The sequence below is a fragment of the Haemaphysalis longicornis genome, unplaced genomic scaffold, assembly GCF_048455015.1.
Source record: "Haemaphysalis longicornis isolate Haplotype H1 unplaced genomic scaffold, Haemaphysalis longicornis Haplotype H1 scaffold_13, whole genome shotgun sequence".
Lineage (NCBI taxonomy): Eukaryota > Metazoa > Arthropoda > Arachnida > Ixodida > Ixodidae > Haemaphysalis > Haemaphysalis longicornis.
Genome location: NW_027526233.1, coordinates 73,137,282 through 73,151,986, shown reverse-complemented (window position 1 = coordinate 73,151,986; position 14,705 = coordinate 73,137,282).

The following is a 14,705-nucleotide window of genomic DNA, read 5'->3' as shown; positions in this document are numbered from 1 at the left end:
CATTTTGATAATTTTTATGTTTCGTGTTGGAGAAATCACGATGCCATTCAACGTAACCTGATTTTTCGTTGTGGGATCCCAGTGGCGTTTTTGAACCAAGAGAAGCTCCAATTTGTGAGGAGCGCAGGTGAGGCAGCATTGCTTAGCGTACTCATGGACGGCGTCTGCGGCCGGTTGGAGGCGGTCCTGCATGTTTCCCAGCGATCCCTTACCCACGCAAATTGTTATATCGTCAGCGTAAATGCCCTGCTTGATGTCCGGAATTTTGTCCAGTTCAATTGAGAGGTTAATCAGGGCGATGGTTAACAGCATTGGGGACTGAACAGTGCCTTGCTGCGTACCACTACTTCAGCATGAGAAAAGGTCGACTGTAGGTCTCCCGTCTCGATGACGGCATTGCAGTCTGTGAGAAAACAACGGACGTAATCGTAAATTCTTTCGCCGCAGCCGAGGTCATTGAGGTTCTTCATAATGGCGCTGTGAGGCACGCTGTCGAAGGCCCTTTTGAGGTGTTATGTAAGGATGGCCTTCGGGGTTGTCGTACTGGCTGCTTCAAAGATGTCGGATTTCAGTTGAAGTAGCATGACTTGCGTGGATAGGTGCGTACGAAATCCGAACATGGTATGTGGCATTTGGTCTGTAGTTTCTAAGTGCATTTGCAACCTGTATAGGACAATGTGTTCCATGAACTTCCCGATGCATGAGGTGAGGAAAATCGGGCGGAGGTTGTCGACGAATGGCGTTTTGCCAGGTTTGGGAGGAATCTCACTTCTCCTCCTTTCATGAACTCGGGAGAATTGTGGTCACCCAGCAATCGTTCATGTAGGTAGCCAGAGCCACGATGGAAGCGTCGTCCAGGTTTGCCAGGGCTTTGTTAGTTCTTTTCTCCATGCCGGGCCACGTGTTCCGGCCCATCTAGGTCAGGGCCACCCGCACCTCAACCGGTGTTATTGGCTGATCAAGGGTTGCATTAGGTGGTCCACTGTACATCGGTAAAACTTCCTTGGATGTTTGCGCGAAATGCCTGTTCTTGACGGCACACATGAGGTCCTCTCCAGAACCTTGGTACTAGTGCATTATAGTCTGCATTGCCTTGGTAATTTCTCCCTTACTCTTGGTAGGATCTATCAGCTATCTAAGAATGTGTCATGACTTCGAAGTGCTGAGTCTTCCGTTTAGTGTGTAACATATTTATAGCCAGTTCTGTCGCTAAAGCTGCGCCGCATACTGGTCCGGTTCTGTGTTTAGTTTGGCGATTGGTAAGCGGAGCTTTCCGTTGTGTCTCTGCTTCCTCCATCTCCGCAGTACGCTTCGGAGGGCTTCCCAGATGTGAAGCAAGTAATATTCCATCACCGGTGTTTGAGTGGAAATTTCATTTTTTTGTGTTTTCTGAAACGTCGTTGCAGAGGTCTTGAGTCCATGCGTTTATGTCTTCTACTGTGCTGGTCGACTCTTGACTTCTCTTTTTCCTTATCGCGTCCAAATTCGTAAGTTTCGCTTCTCCTAATTTCCTTCTGTATAACGGGCCATACATATTGGTCTGAATTATTCCTAAACTTTCCTCACAATTCCTCCAATTAACGTTGAAGATGTTTGCTGTTAAATTAAGATCCGGGCAAGGACCTCTGGTCGTGCTAGTGCCGATTCTAGTGGGCGTGAATGAATCTGTAATGAGGGTGAGGCTCTCTTCGTCTATAATGTTGGAGAGCTCTCTTCCTCGTTTGGTTTGATACATGTAGCCGCAGTCTTGGTGTGCGGCGTTTTGGTCCCCTGAGATGACAAATGGATCAGAGTCTCCTATTCGTTTTGCTTGTCGAATGATATCCGCCAGTCCAGGGCTTTGTTTTTCGGTCAGCAATCAATTTTGAGAATAAACATGCTTCCACCTCTTTTCGTTGTTTACGGAACTAGTTCGGCTAGAATATTATTGTGAGTGTTTGTTCTCAAGGGGTGTTGAACAGTTGTGATAACTTTCCTAATGATAGTGCAGGCATTCCTTCCGCTATTACTGATGTGGGCTGCGTAGCCGGAAATTTTTGCTGGCTGGGCCGTTTCTTGCAGAGCAATTACATCGGGGGGACGAGATTGATTAGCAATGTTTTTTTTTGCTGTAAGTCACCCTTCTTGAGTTTAAAGCTGCCGCAATACCACTGCGAGATTACGCTAGGGATTGCGGACTATGTCTGGAGTTAGTGTTCATTATTGGTGGTGTAGCTTCCAGCCGTCGTGTCTCTGTCCTGGGCGGAGGTAGGGTTTGTCCCTTCTTGAGTGACGGCCGGTGCTTGTAGAGTGATGGTGTTGTAGGCACTCGATTCTGGTTTAGATGCTTTGCATTTGTCCCGACAGCTGCGCTACTTGACTCCGAAGTTGTCCTCGCTGAGCGGAGATGGCCTTTAGCTGGTCCTGGACGAGAGTAGCGAGTTGCTCGAGGCCGTTTTGGAATTCTTTTTTGTTTATATACCTTACGGTGGTTTCGCCCTGCATAAGTGACGCCTGTTCTAGCCTTTGTTTCTTTTCCATAACGGGTTCTATCACAGCTGTCATGATGGGTCCTACTGAAGCATCTTAAAGGAGCGTACTGGGTGGTGTTTGCGGGGTAGGCGCACATGCTTTCATGAGTTGTTGGGTCATGAGGGTTTGAGTGATTGAATTGCTGCACTGAGTGTCCTGATTTCCTGTTGTAGTTTATCACATTGTCTACGCTGTGAACTGGACAGACGAGCAGTGCGAGAGAGTACGGATGCACAGCTCACCTTGTTCCCGTACGTAGCGTTGTCCTGCCGCCCTTGCTCCTCCCCGTGTTGTCGGGACTTTTACCGGGACCGCAAATGGTTCCCCTGGGGTCGGACGGTTGGTCGTGACTTTGAGCGGCCCGCTGGCCCACTGCTCCCCCAGGTGGCACCGCGGGACCGGTGGGCGGACTCCGTAGGAGTGTAGAGGTGGTGGCGTTCCCACTTCTTCCTTCGGAAAAGGTACGGCTCCCGGAACCGTATTCTGCATTCCTTGCTGGCGGTGACGTGGTCCTCCTGGCACAGCTCACACTTGGGGTTGCACAGGTGGTCACGTTGTGCGTCACGGGCACCGCAGCGTACGCATTTTATGACATCTGGCGTGGGGCACACTCTTGGATAAAACCAGCGCTAACTCAGACGACGACGAAGGAAGTGTACTACAAGGACAACACGTCGGAGCAATGGCCTTGTTTGAAGCACTTCAAGCAGTATGGAAGGGTTTTGTTGTACAGATAACAACGAGTTTTTGCTCCTTTGTAGTAGACATAGAAGGACTCTCTGTCCTAGTATGGTAATCGAAACCGAGCCCGATTGTCCAAGTCGTCGACACATCGCGAATTCCTATCCGGGCATGCATAAAACTTGGAGAATTTCTTGGGGGATGTGCTCAATTGGTGTGTCTTGCAAGACACCTTTACTTGAATCTTGGGGGAAGAGGTCATGATGATTGATTTTGAAACACTTCCCGTGGATTTTGAGCTTTGTGATGTTGTCAAGCTTCTTTCCTGCACATTCGTGAGGTGTGCTGACGGTCGCGATGTTTGGGTCGTAGTCGATTCTGACCTCGATGCTTGCTTTCTTCCATGAAAGTTGAGCAGCGTTGAGTATGCTGTCGGAGATGGTTGCCGCTTGGTATTTTCGGAAGTCAAGACGCTCTGTGGGTGTAATAACCATTTTAAAGTCATCTTTCGGAAGCGTTGGTGGCTTCCGGGATACGCTAGACTTGGCGGCTATTGCTTCCTGGGCTGTAGTTGTGGTTGAATAAAGCTCTGTTTTGTCTCCCAGCAGTCTGTCCTTGTTCTTCTTTCTCTTTTACTTATTAAATACCTCGATCCAATTGCCTTGGGAAGTCCCTTCGCTGTCTCTTTCCTGGTCATACCCATTAAGCTCCATGCGCGTCTCTTGGGGTGGATCGGCCTCCGGCACCATGTAAAGCTACTGTGTCCACGACAGGAGCTGTGGGTGCCATCGAGAGCACGCCTGAGCCGGCCTGTTCCTATGTAGGCGTAGGTCGTGAGCTCCCGCTTCGGAAGTTCAGACGGCCGTACATTCATTAAATATTGACTTAAAGGAAGAATGTTGGGTTCCCGTGGTCCTCGCGAGGTTGGACTCCTGTGAAGCTTGCTGTCTTTGCTCTATATGTCGTTTACCTTGTGCATTCCAATTTCAAATTTATCGTCTGTATTTTTAGACCGAAAGCTCTGTTACTCCAGGTACAAACCCAGAAAACGACTCTTTCCTCGTAGTGTCAGTCTGACCTTTTTTAGTAGTTATGGCAGATACAGCATCTAATCGCTCTTTCATCGTACGTTGGTACAGGCGGTAAGGATAAGTTAGTGTGCCATCACAAATTGCGACTTTGAGATTTAACTGCGTCCAAGTTAACTGTGCACTCACGCCTAAGGCAGCATCTGCCCTGAGCAGGAATCTAGTGAAATTGTTTGTGTGTTCTTTGTGCACTCTGCGTAAAAATTAATCTCTCACTCGCCAGCTCCTTTTGACAGCATTCAACCACGACCCTTTTCTTGGCATCTTACCTTGCCTCGAGCAAGTTGAAATTTTCTTAGTTTTGTGCAAGAATACACTATTACAGAGAAGGTGCTCTGAGACGAAGGAATAAAGCAGGAACAAAGCGTACGCACAAACATTAGGTTGTCTCAATTGCACACCTACATCAAATGATGTAATAAGGTATTTTATTTTCTTCAGCGGGCGACATCCACGTAAATTGCAAACACTTATCACACATCAGTATCGCAGGCGTTTTTTCCTCAGTGACATCAACCAAATATTCATGGGTTCAATGCCGTCCTGTGATCATATTTTGCTCTCACATATAGATAGTGTCGTATAATATGCCTGGGACGGTAGCTGGAAGAAATATTGTAAATTGGATGTGGGGTCATTTTTATTCGGTTGGCTCGAAGCCTTGAATATTCACTAAGCAGGGCACTTGTCCTGAACTTTGCGTAACAGTTATGATAATCATAATCTATTTCCTACCAAATGAGCCTGTCGTAATTTCCTTCAGCTGTAATCTCCCACACCAAATTGTAGTCCAGGAACGTAAACGAATTTTTTTTGTCCGTCGCAGAGAGTCTAATGCATAGTAACCACGCTTTCCACTGCCCTTAGTGTCTTGCAGGCGATGGTGAATTTTTTCATCCCTAATACGGCCGGGTGGGCTATTTGGTGATGCATATTAACAAGGTTACCAGCGCGAGCGTACGTGGACACAGATGGAAGAAACGACATGACAAGGCACTGAACTGCAAATTATTTTCTGTAAAAAAGAAAGAAATAAATCCCTGAACATACAATATCATTGCGAACCCACCCTGATGTTAACGAACATTTCAAGTGCTTCGAAGACTTCGCATGTGTGAGTGTCCTCTTTTGTTGTGAAATCGCACCCTCCGAACAAGGTAACGCAAGCACATTTTCAACAGCGCTAAGCCAAGTGTCCCTAAACGGCACTTTTCATCGAGGTTCAGATGTTCCCTTAGCCTCTCGTTGAGGCATCTACGCGTATGACCAGTCTATGCCTTGCCAAAGTACAATGGGAGACAGTAAACAACGCCTTCCTTGCACTGGACAAATTGCTCGGTGGGTTACTTCAAGCAGTTCACTTTTTATTTTTCCCCAGCCTATTACCACCGGACACAGCTAGCGAAGTTGTTTAGGGGCGAGAAGATGACGTGAACACCTGTGCACATACCAGTTTTCTTGAGATTGTGCGCTATTCTGTCAATGTATGGTACCACCCCAAACTTTTCTTTCCGTGCAGTTATCACCGGACATTCATAGTCGAAACGTTTGTTCTTCAATAAGGTACGAGATACTGAGGTCACCAAATGATGCGGGAAGCAAATGATGCGGGAAGCCTGCTGTCACCAGCCGAGTAACCTGCTCACTGAAACGTTTTTCTGCTGAATGATCACAGGAATTTAAAAAGGACTTTTTATTGCAAGAATTGACGATACTGCGTTTTACAAGTTTGGTTTGGTTGGACGAAAAAGGATGCAGCGGTTTTGACGCTCGTGGATCGCACATCAAACCACATGTTCTCTCCTAAATAACTGTTTCGTGCCCAACGACCTTTTTGTGCTCATCGCATTGTTTAGCATATTGAAGTGTCGCATGCTTGACCGCAACGCGGATGAACCTTAAAAAACTAATGCAATTCTTCGGAAACGATGTGCGCTTGTATGTTGTTTCTTAGTGTCGAATCGCAGCCGCCGGACTGGTGACATCTTCAGAGAGGTGAGTGTGCCTGCCTGACTTTTAAAACATGAGTGAGAAAACGTACTGCCATTGAAGTCACTGTGTGTTTTAAAGCTTTTCGGGCTAGTCTTTGATGCAAAAAAAAGTAAAAGGTCAGAAGTTTTATATGCGTTCAAAAGCTTTCATTTGTGCGAATGTTCCCATAACGTACAGAAGTATGGAAAGATCAGTCAGTATAAATATATTTTACGTGCATGCTCTTTATTTTGCCCGAAGTGTTATTCAAACAAGAGTTTGCTCATATGCTACTACAGCTTCTGCTCTTAGGGCTCATCCACCGACGACACAGCTACAAGTTTGTACTTCTGCTCTAGATCCTTAAAAGAAGGAAGTCAGACAGCCTTCTTTCTTTTCAGTTTAAAATGACAGCTTTAGTAGGCGTATTGTGGGCAACTCATTACTTGGAAATAACAATAAAAGTTGAAGGGCTAATCAAGTCAACAAATAATAAACAAAACTATGCTGATGAATAAATATTGAGCAGTAGCAACAGCTACCTCCCCGTGGCTGACAATGCTAGCAACAGGCGCGACCGTTGCAACAAACAAACAACAAGAATGTTCTCGAGGCTTCTACCGAGCGCGATTTATCTTGCACGGTCATTCCATGTAGCGTAATTTGGGAAATTGGTCCAGGGCACATGATGAGGCACTCGTGCTCTGGCGCACAATATTTAAAATAAAACGTCCTGTATATATATAAATGTTTATATAAATGTATATATATATATATATATATATATATATATATATATATGTATATATATATATAAATATATATATATATATATATATATATATGGATATACATATAGGGAGTAGTAGAACTTTGAAGATGGTAGAGAACACAAGAGAAGAAAAACTTCGAACAAGGTAAAAGCACGATTGGGGCCTACGTTTCAGCAAAGAGAACTTGCCCTGAGGAAAGCAAGTTCTCTTTGCTGAAACGTAGGCCACAATCATGCTTTTACCTTGTTCGAAGTTTTTCGTCTCTTGTATATATATATATATATATATATATATATATATATATATATATATATATATATATATATTGCGAATCAAAATAGGAAACAAGGGGCTCGTTGAAAATAACGCAGAAATAATAGTTGGCATTCAAGAAAACATTGGAAAGCAAAGAGGAGGATGTGGTAGGTCATTCAAACAGATAAAGAATTAGGAAAGCAAGAACTAAAGGGGCGAAAAATGGCCGCCAGGTGGGATCCGAAACCACGACCTTCAGAATACCGGTCTGGTGCGATGACCACTACGCTACCGGCGGGGCGATTTTCCCCACCACTTTGTGGGGTATTTATGTTCAGGTTTTTTTGTTTCCTGTGCTTGGGGGTGGTGTCCAGTGCCACTCGGACTGCTAGGGGTGAAGGGGACCTTCTTTTTAACCCCCGAGCCGTGACTCGAGTGTCTACGACGTGTCAATAATGGTCGACCAGCGTTGAACCCTCTTAAGCTTCCTATGGCACCAAGACGGCAAGAACTGAGGCCCTCGCTATGCATGTAGCGAATCAGAATAGGAAATGAGGGGCTCGTTGAAAATAACCCAAAAATAAGAGCTGGCAGTCAGTTGATTGTAGGGTTTAACGCGCCGACGCAACGCAGGCGATGAGGCGCGCCGTAGTGGAGGGCTCCGGATTAATTTTGACCACCTGGGGATCTCTAACGTGCGCCGAAATCTCGTACACACGGGCGTTTTTGCTTTTCACCTCCATCAGAAAAGCGGCCGCCACGGCCGGGAATCGAACCCGCGACCTCGTGCTAAGCAGCGCAACACCATAGCCACTGAGGCACCGCGGCGGGTGAGCTGGCAGTCAAGAAAACCTCGGAAAGCAAAGGGGAGGATGTAGTAGGTCATTGAAACCGATAAAAAAAATTTGGAAAGAAAGAACGAAAGTGGAGAAAAAATTCCCGCCAGGTGGGATCCGAATCCACGACCTCCAGAATACAAGGTAAGCCAGACACTGATTGCCCTCGTCCAGGACAAAAAACTTCCGGAAAACAACTGCAGCCTCACTTCAAGTTTTAAGCCCAGTTCCAGGACGATCTTATATGTTGCCTCAAATACATAACCAGGAAATGCAGGCAGGCCAATCATCTCCGGTATAGTGACAGTAACAGAAATGATCTGTAGTTTTATCGACAGCTTAATCAAAGACATTCCTTCCACACTACCTTCATATGTCAAGGATACAAACCATTTCTGGCTGACATTATGCATCTAGTTATACTGGAAGATAGCCTGATATTCACTCTCGACGTCGCCTCGCTATATACAAATATTGCACACTCGGACGGCATCCATCTGTCATCCAGGCGTACGATGATGCCACCCAAGACAATTCAGGTGATACTGAAGCTCATGGCGGGCTTCTAAAGCTTGTCTTAGAGCTGAAAAACTTTGAGTTCGACAATAAGCACTACGTGCAAATCGACAGGACCTCCATGGCAACAAAAACAGGACCCAGCTATGCTAATATTTTCATGGGCTCATTAGAGTCTGAATTTCTAAGTGACGCACAGCCTCTCTGTCTCTTCTATCGAAGGTTCATTGACAATATTTTTCTCATTTGGCGCCATGGGAAATAGAACTTCTAGAATTTATCACCACTTTCGTCAACGGCCAAGAGAAGATGTCATTCTCCTACTCATATTCCGCATCTGCCATTAATTTTCTCGATGTTTCAGTGAGAATATCAGACAACAAGCTTGTGACCTCAGCGCAAAGGAAGCCAACAGACCGACATCAATACTTGCATTTCCAAGCCAGCCACCTTAAACACTGGAAACTCGCCATGCCATACAGCCAGTCTCTCCGTTTTAGGAGGGTATGCTTTGACCCAGCTGATTTTGACTCTAACTGTTAACAACTGAGGACCTAATGCTATAACAATACCCACCGTCTGTTATCAGTGATGCTATTAAGAAGTCCCAAAAACAGGGCCGCTGCCACCTGATAACTAACTCAAAAGCCAAATCTTTGAATACGACCCCACCCTTACTCTAACATATGCAGCTTCGTCCTCCAGTGTAAACTGCATACTCAGAAATCACCAGAACATTTTACTTCAATGCGAAAGGTTGCGAAGTGTTTTCCCCGAGCCCCCCCCCCGCGCCGTATACCGACGTGCGAGGAACATCAGAGATATTGTAACGTCATCTATGGTCAACACCCCCAGTTTCACAGGCAGCGGACCCTGCAATAAGTAGGTGCAAATTGTGCCCCGTGATGACTAAAGCCTCTGTTGCCACGAACACCACGTCTTCATTCTCTTTCCAGATAAGAGTGAACCTTCACTGTGACAGCGCAAACATTGTCTATCTTCTTGAATGCACGATATGCCACGCCCAGTACGTTGGTCAAACTGCGAATCCGTTTAGAGTGAGGATCAACAACCACCGAGCACGAATAAAGTCCCTACCACATCTTCCCCTATTTAAACATGTAAATAATCTTGGCCACCTCTTCCCCGAATTCACAGCCACGGGGCTTCAGTCCAATTTCCAAACTCATTATGACCCTGAAGCCCGTGAATCGTACCTCATTTACAAGTTTCACACTGTCTTGAGCGGCATAAATGAAAACACAGGCCGATTGTCTTGTTTGCCCGAGCAGGAACCGAAGAAGGCCGATGCAGCAATCAACTGAGAAAGTTTGTTCTGAAAAATAGGCGTTTTTACTTGTTCCGTCCTCACTTTTTTCAAATCTTTGTATAGTGTACTGTGTACGTAGTGTACTTTGTACTGTGTCAGTGTGCTGCTTGTGTATATAGTTGCCAAACCGTTTAGGTACGAATGCCCATAGATTTCACCATTGTATGTCTTGCTTTATTTTGTTTTTTAGATGCTAATCAGCTTATGATCGAGGCTGTTCCCTCCGCCATTGTGGGGGCGCCGTTGTGCCGCGTCCACACCCCCACTGTGTATGCCTGGCCAGGCAACGCTGATGATGATTGTGGCAGGATGCCCCTAGGGATTGGCCAAGAAACCTCCACGAGATAGCTTAGCGTTCAACCACCGTCGCCATCTTCCCGTTGGGGAACCCTGAGCACCACACCCCCACTGCTCATGCCTGACCAGGCACCGCTGGTGATGATTGTGGCAAACAAAGAATCAAAACAAAACAAAGTGATTGGCCAAACAGAGAATCCATCACGAGATAGCTTCGCTTTCAACCACCGTCGACATCTTCCCGTAGGGAAACCGTGAGTAGTATGCGAGGAATTCCTCCTAGCCTCTCCGACGCTCCACTCCTCTCCGGCATTCCTCCTATCCTCTCGGAAGCTCCTCTCCTCTCCGGGATGGCGCAACGAATGGAAACACCTGCGGCTCCGCACGCGACAGTGCGAAGCAGCTTAGGGTTCTACATGCGATTGTAGCCGCTGAATACACTGCTGGGGGCGCCACTGTAGCTCCGCGGAATAAATGACGCGCGCGCGCTGCGCTCTTCTCATTCTCCTCCCTCAACGCCGCGATTAAACTGAAAACTAATGGGAACTTGAGTCCACCCCATGGCTGCTTCTCGTACTACTCAGGGTTCCCCTACAGGAAGATGGTGAATTTTGTTTGTTGTTAGTATTATTACCATTATTATTACTTTTTTCCCACTACATAATTGCTATTGAGTAGATGAAACCGCTTCTCGTTTATTTTATTTTTTGTGTTTTGTAAGTAGTTTTTTGGGTGTCTGCATGCGGTGATGCAAAAGAATAACATCTTGCGTGAATGCTCTTGGAGAACTTCATTTGGCACTGTATATCTGCCTTTTTGTGTGGGTTAATTAGCCTTAAGTGCACTTATTTTTTTGGCATTTTTGTGATGAAGCTTGAATTAACGTTACTTTGCATTGTATTGTCCTTCCATTGCATGACATTGCTTTTCTGCATCCGCCTCGTGGACGGCTGTTGAGTGTTACGTGGTAAAACGTTTGTGCGATTTTACTTCATGTGAATCCGCGTGTCGTTTGAGGCTTTCTTCGAACCTCTTTCATCCCCGCATTCCCAAGCTTCCGTTCCTGCACCCCTCCCGCTAAAAAAAAAACCCTTCCTTGTCTGAATCCCCCTCTTCCTTCCTTTTTTTTCTTGTTAAAGCTTGCTCTAAGCGTCCGTAATTAACTTTAGGCTCTCCCACATTTTTCTCTTAACAAGTCAATTTCCTGTGGTGGTTTGCATACTTCTCAATTTTTGAAACTCCCGTACCCTGATATGCCTACATGTGGCACCATGTTTAAAAAAATTGCGGCAGGTTGCCGTACCAGGCAGCTGCCGGCAGAAGTAGGCCAAGAAACGAGCAGGAAACGAGCCCTCCTTAGTCCCTCATGTTCTTGCCTTCACGCCATGCACTTCAGTGCCATGCAACGCATTCCTGTCATCCTCAAGCCTCACCTGCTTATATCACGCCCCTTCCCGTCTGTTCCCCGGCACCACTCCAATGCCCTTTTTTCCCCACCCCTTGCGTCCTGGGGCTTCGTATGCTTCGGTGTCGCGTAAAGCCTACGTTTTGCTTCATACATCTTTTTGCCCCGCCAACAACTTCAATGTGTTTAACCCAACTGATCTGCACTATTTCTATCTTTGCAAAAGACCGGCCGCTAGTCGAATTGTTAGAATAAATATTTTTGTGTTTCAATGTGCTTTCTGTATCGTACAGTTAAGCTCATAGACAGTACCCTTGTTTCTTATATATATATATATATATATATATATATATATATATATATATATATATATATATATATATCTTGAGAGACGACGGTTTGCGTGGCCGTTTATTTTAACGCTCGGGCCAAGAAAGAAGATCAAGCGGTGATGCTGATTATTTACGAGTGATGATGATGCCGAGCCCATCGGGGCTAGCACTGATGATAGTGGGTGATTACGAAGAAGCGCCGGTAACATAACCCAAAGTACTGGGACTGTAGTCACTGGGTCTCACATAATTTCCCCTCCGCGAGCGGAAGCGGCCTCCTGGCCGCGAGTCAGTCGGTGGTACGGCGGTTGAATAGCTTCAGGCGGGATACATGAACGATTTCAGTGCCACGGCGACGGCGGTCTGTAGGCGGAGTTACCGGCGTGATGCGATAATTGACAGGAGAAGTCTCTTCTAATATTTGGTATGGGCCAAGAAAACGGTGGAGGAACTTATCGCACAGTACGGGGACGCGAACGGGTGTCTATAGCAACACTTCATCCCCGGGACGGAACCGCACAGAGCGATGGTTCACGTCGTAGTGGGTTTTCCGTTCGTGCTGCCGAATTTCTGTTCGACGTCGCGCGAGGTCTCGACAGTGGGCGAGCCGCGAAACGTACTGCTCATGCGATGGTGCATCAGAGGCGACAGGAGCGTAGAAAAAACTGGATTCAAAAGTAATCGTTGGGGAGCGGCCAAAGACGCTAAAGAACGGTGAATAGCCGGTAGTCTTTTGCTTTGCGGAGTTGTAAGCGAAGGTTACAAAGGGTAGGATAACGTTCCAGTTGTGATGATCAGGACTAATATAAATGGAGAGCATGTCCGACAGTGTTCGATGAAATCGCTCAGTCAGACCATTCGTCTGGGGATGTTAGCAGGACGTTGTTTTGTTGGCCGTGTTCGAAGCACGCAGAAGCTGTTCAACAACGGTTGAGAGAAAAACCCTGCCGCGGTGGCTCAGAAGGACGCGTGGAGCTCCGTGGCGCAAAATAATGTTGTGCTGGATGAAGTCTGCCACTTCTGCGGTGGTGCCAGAGCGAATAGGTGCAGTTTCGGCGTACCCAGTCAAATGATCTACAGCCGTAACTATCCAGCGGTACCCAGATTGGGTCGCAGGTAGCGGCCCATACAAGTCAATGCCCACGGTCTCAAAGGGAACCGAAGGACAAGGAAGAAGCTGCAGTAGTCCGGTCGGAGGAGTAGTCGAACGTTTGCGGTGCTGGCAAGAGGCGCACGAGCGGACGTACTTGGCCACAGCTGCAGAGAGGCCAGGCCAAAAGTAGCGGCTACGTATTCGCTCGCATGTTTTTGCGACGCCAAGGTGCCCAGCGGTTGCTGCATCGTGATATTCTTCGAGGATACGACGTCGAAGGGGACCAGGTACTACAGGGACCCATTTGTTGCCATTGGGATGGTAATTTTGGCGGTAAAGGACACCATGGAGGAGTTGAAACTTGGCCAGTTGACGACGTGCACGGCTGGTCGGAGGCGGCACACGGCCGTCGACGTAGTCCACGATGGGGCGGCAGTATGCGACTGCTCGCTGTAGCGAGGGCAAGTCACCGTGTCCAGCAGAGCTAGGGAAAGTGATGGGTGCCAAAGGGACATCGTGGTCGAGGCTTTCCTGGAGAGCAGTCGACGGACCACGGGACCACGAGACATTTTCAAGCTTCGCGCGGTCGTCCCACCTGTTAAAGGTGCTGACGTGTTCGAAGGTATCAAGCCACTCGTCAACGTCCTCATTACAAAGGCCAGCGAACATCGGTGGATCCCGCTGGCGGCTGGTGACGAAGTACGGTGGAACGGCGGCTGAGCCCGCCCCACCGGTTCCGCTGCCGGTTCCACTGCCGGTACCGCTGCCGGTTCCGGTGGCACGTTCCGCTGTCATAGGCATGGCGTCTCGCAGCAAGCCACGACCCGAACGGAGCTCCAGGGGTGCACTCAGAGATGGAGGACGAGGGATCAAGACGCACGCTACACCACTTGAGAGACGACCGTTTGCGTGGCCGTTTATTCCAACGCTCGGGCCAAGGAAGAAGTTTAAGCGGTGATGATGATTATTTACAAGTGATGATGATACCGAGCCCATCGGGGCTAGCACTGATGATAGTGGGTGATTACGAAGAAGCGCCGGTAACATAACCCAAAGTACTCGGAGTGTAGTCACTTGGTCTCACATAATATATATATAAGGTTAGTAGAGACAGAGACAAACGAGAAAGACGTAGAAAATAGAAATAAGTTTACTGACGTTTCAGGGAGAGGACTCTCTTTCTTCAGAGTACAAAATAAGTTCGTTTCAGAGTTATATATATACAGAAAATGTAGCAAGGGCGAGGGCAAGGTAAGAGGAGGGAGAGTTTGTACAAGTGGATCATGGTTGGTGGGTAGCAAAAGAATGAAGAGAGAGCGGGAAAATAAATTATAAAAAGGATAATAAGAACACACAGTATAGGCGGTACGAACATAAAAAAAAGAGAGAGAGAAGAACCAAACAGAAAAAAAAATAAATAACTAAATATAAAATAAATAACAAGGCAATTTTCCCCTCCCCCGTGGCTACGGGTGTGAAAGAGGGGTCAAAACAAGATATGCCCACGCACGTGTTTGACATGGGCAAAAAGATTAATCACGCGGAACGAAGAAGTTTCAATGAAGATATGCAAATGCACACAAAGGGCGAACATCTGCCCATACACACCCGTTCTAA